Source organism: Tupaia chinensis, unplaced genomic scaffold (genome assembly GCF_000334495.1).
Source record: "Tupaia chinensis unplaced genomic scaffold, TupChi_1.0 Scaffold147869_1, whole genome shotgun sequence".
NCBI classification, from domain to species: domain Eukaryota; kingdom Metazoa; phylum Chordata; class Mammalia; order Scandentia; family Tupaiidae; genus Tupaia; species Tupaia belangeri.
The window spans coordinates 543435-548141 of NW_006207719.1; the positions used below are offsets into that span (position 1 = coordinate 543435).

The following is a 4707-nucleotide window of genomic DNA, read 5'->3' on the forward strand; positions in this document are numbered from 1 at the left end:
GAACCATTAAAAAGCTATTAGAAATAATAAGTGACTACAGCAAGATCAGATGTGTAAAGTCACTATCCAAAAATCAATCACATTTCTATATATTAAAATATACAATTGTAAATTATTTTAAAAATTAATTTACAATAACATTAAATATTATGATAAAGTTTCAAAAAATATGTGCAAGATCTGTACCCAGAAAACTACAAAACATTGTCAAGAGAAATTAAACGTCTGGGACCAGCGGTTAGCATAATGGCTATGTCGCTGGACTTCCCCGTGGTCGACCGTGGTTTGCATCCCGGACCCGGTGGCTTAAAACTCACGCTGGTTGCATGTGTGTGCATGCCCAAGATCCCAAGAGGAGAATGGAGGAGAAGGGATTGAGGCATGGCCATCCCTCCTGGGGGGTGATTTCTCGCTTTCTGTCTCTCTATCTCTCTCTGTCTGTCTGGCAAGCGCATGCGCCCTATGGCAAAAAACCTCTCCAAATAAATAAATTAATTAAATAATTAAACGTCTAAATTCATGGAGGAATGCACTTTGTCTATGGGCTGAAAGACTCAATATTGTTAAGATGTCAGTTCTCCCTAGTTTGATCTCTATATTTAACAAAAATTCCAATCATACTTCCAGCATTGTATTTTGTCATCATGACAATATAATTCTAAAACTGATACTAAAGTGTCAGAATAGGCAAACCAATCTCTTAAAAGAAGGCAAACATTAGAGAACTTATACTACCTAGTTTAATACTTAGCAAAGACTACAGTAGTCATGATAACCTGTGTTTAGTGTAAGGTTAGCTATATAGATCTATGAAACATAATAGAAAGACAAGAAATACTGAGTCACCAGAAAATCAAAACTGGCCACTGCTACAGCTGGGCTACAGGACCAGGTTGGGATCTACACTGCTGACCAAGAGGAACAGGCTCCACTCAGTGCCACTTTTTGTGACCTGGCTATCAGCCACATGACGCCAGCCTGGAAGGGTGAAAAGGACAAGGGAGCCAAGGTTTCCTCCGGAGACATTGGCTCTCTGGATTATCAGGGGTCTGGAGTTGACATTGAATCCAGGCTGAGGATGGAAGGTGTGGACCTTAAAAAAGAATGGCAAGATGAAGATTTTTCCAGTACCTTTCCCATTAAGATGATAGTATTGAAGCAGATACACTAGCTGTAACTGGACCAGAGAGCCAGCCTGGCTCACTAGAAGTTAATGGAAATAAAGTGAGAAAGAAACTAATGGCCCCAGATAGGAGCCTGACACTAGTGATGGCTCTGTATTGTCAGATGATTTGGATGAAAGTGGGGAGGTTGACTTAGATGGCTTAGACACACCATCAGAGAACAGTAATGAGTTTGAGTGGGAAGATGATCTTACAAAACCCAAAACTACTGAAGTAATTAGGAGAGACTCAATTACTGAATACACAGCCACAGAGGAAAAGGAAGAGACAACGCTGGCATATGTTCAGGATTGGAGAACAGGATCATAGGGCTGATATGAAGCAACTGAACCCTATAAAAAAAGTTATCAGCCATGGAGGATATTACAGGGATGGATTAAATGCCATCATTGTGTTCGCTGTCTGTTTTATGCCTGAAAGTGGTCAACCTAACTATAGATATCTAATGGACAATCTCTAAGTATGTTATTGGCACTTTAGAGCTGTTAGTAGCAGAAAACTCCATGATAGTTTGTTTAAATGATGCAACAACTCAAAGGAAAATGCCCAGTCTGGGATGGCTCAGGAAATGCTATCAGCAAATTGACAGAAGGTTACAGAAAAACCTAAAATCTCTAATCATTGTACATCCCTGTTGGTTTATCAGAACACTTCTGGCAGTTAGAAGACCATTTATTAGCTCAAAATTCAGCCAAAAAATTAGATACATCTTTTATTTGGCAGAATTAGCTGATCTTGTCCCCATGGAATATGTTGGCATACCAGAATGCATAAGACAAGCTGATCAAGAGCTTAATGGAAAGCAAGATCAAGCTAAAAGTGAACAGTAGGTTTGGCACCCAGTCCAAATAAGACTGAAGAATGTGCTGAGGAAGCAACACTCTTGCACTTATAATGCTTTTAGTAGTCTGTGTTTTCATGTAATGTTACGAAATTGACTTGACTTTTTTAATTGGACTTTTGTACAAGGGACTGTTCACTACTGTATTGGTTTGTAAATCTCTTTAATTTAGCTCTTTAATAGCTAACTATATTGTAATCATATTTATATTGCTAAATAGCAGAGAACCACAGTTTATGTAAAACAGCTTTTTGGCATTTGTATATGGAGTAATGCATCTTCTTCCATAAAATATTTATATGCATAAATGATGACAGAAGTAATATATACTTTCATGTTTTTGAGCAATATTTTTAAATGTATACCTATCTTGTGGAAGAACATGCAGGTAACTAAGACCATGACTCTGTAAAGTGCACATTAGAATATTTATGTTTGTAAATGGTTCAATACATTTCCTTTGTAACTTAAAAAATTTTAAGTGCTCATAAGATGAGGGACAGTTAAACTGATTCTTATGAACACCCAAAGATCATGTACATAATCTAAGTAGGTTAATGCCATCTCAAGATTTTTTTCTCACTTAATGTGTATTATTCCTTAACACAGAAGTGCAAATACAAGTGCATTGAACATTTTTTTCCTTTTAAGCTTAAAGACAAGTCAAAAAGCCATTTTCAGAACTAGAGAATATATAGGAACGTATATATAGGAAACTTCACCTTCTTGCCCCAAGTCAGAACTTTATACAGATGTTGAGTTTGTTCACGAATGTGAAGTAAGCTGTGTGTCCAGGATGTGGCTCCCTGAGTGCATGTGAGTGCTGTGTAGTATTGCAGAGAGCGTGGTAAGTTACCCAGCATCACAACCCTTTCTCTAGAAAATGGGCTGCTTTTCAACCACTCTCAATGTGGATGCTTTATCAAAATACTTCCTTTTCACTCATTTGAACTTAGTAGTTGTCTGATCTAGTCAGATATGTCATATGTTCAAGTTTCTGTTGAATCATGTCTGAGAATACTGTAAATAAGGTTAATTTTGTATGTTTCAGAGCATGAGTCTCTTGTGTTATTTTGGATGCATATAAATTTGTTTAATTTGGAAAGTATCTTTACATTAAAATAAATTGTACTTATCTTTCCTTAAAACAAAAAAAATAGTCATGACGCATTTTTGCATAGAAAAATGTCACGACTTTTCCAACAATGCAGTAGAACCATACTGATAAGATGTAAAAGTTTTTGACAAAGGTACTAAAATAATTTAATGGAAGAATAATAGTTTCTTCAACAAATGGTGGTAGAACAATCAGATATTCATATGCAAAATAAATAAACCTCAACTTATACATCACACCATATATGAAAGTTAATTCTGAACGGATCATTGACCTATATAGAGAGAGCAAAAACTACAACACTTCCACAAGAAAACAGGAGAAAAATCCTTTTGACCTTGACTTAGATATGGATATCTTGCATAAAACACAGAGAGCACAGATTAAAAATAAAATTAAAAATGTAATCTTTTAAAAGACATTAAGAAAATATAATAGGAGGTCAGAGTAAGAGAAGATACACAGTAAGCATATATCTTACAAAGCACTTATATACAGAGCACATAAAGAATATAAGAATTCTTAGAACCTAATGGTATGATAATCTAGTTAAAAACTGAGCAAAAGTTATAAATAAATAATTCACTAAAAAGATAAGCATCTGGTAAGTAAATTACATGAAAAGATGTTCAACATCATTAAACATTAAGGTAATGCAAATTAAAACCACAATGCATTATCAATGCACATCTGATAGAATAGCTAAAAATTTAAAAGACTGACACTACACATGTCTGTGAGGATGCCTGTATCCTGGAACTCTCATATATTGCCAAAAGGAATGTACAACAAAACAGTCATTTTGGAAAACAGCTAGGTAGTTAATTATAAAGTTAAACATATACTTCACGTACAACCCAGCAATCCTATTTCTAAATATGTCCCAAAAGAAATGAAAATCTATGTCCACATAAAGACCTGTCTGCTAATGTTTACAGAAGCTTAATTCATAATCATCAGAACCTGACAATGACAGAAGTTTCCCCATCTGAGTGAATGAGTAAACAAGTTATGGTATATCTCTTCCATGGATCTTACTACACAATAAAAAAGAACAAATGACTGAATGAATCTCAAATCATTATCTTAAGTCAAAGAAGCCAAACACAAAGATATTACATATGGTAAGTTTTTATTTATACAACATTATAGGAAGGGGAAAACTGCAGTAAAAGCAATTCTGTGTTCACCAGAGTCTGAAGGTAGACCACAGAGAGACCAAAAGGAACTCTGTTGGGTAACAGGAATATCCTACATCACGATTGTAGTGGTGGTTACCTGACCATAGGTCAATAAACTCATTGACCTGTAAACTTAGAATTGACTTATTTGTTGTTTGTAAATTATATCTCATAAATGCTGGTTAGGGGGAAAAAAATATCTTCAATTGAGCCTTCAGGAAAAAAAAAAAAACTCAGAATAACAGAATAAGCCTATCTAAAATCTACTTAAAACAAATGTTCAACCTCTCAGCATAAGTTTTCATTTTGCTTTTTTTATTCGGTCTTAACAAAGTGTCATACTAGTTTTTATTAAAATTCTTCTTGCTTTTGCCCCATTTCAGG

The 4707-nt window shown here is 35.0% G+C and overlaps 1 pseudogene; it reads left to right on the forward strand.

Annotated features, from left to right (window-relative positions):
* The first annotated feature begins 1017 nt into the window (after positions 1-1017).
* Positions 1018-2014, forward strand: LOC102488846 (BCL2/adenovirus E1B 19 kDa protein-interacting protein 2 pseudogene; annotated as a pseudogene).
* The last annotated feature ends 2693 nt before the right edge of the window (positions 2015-4707 follow it).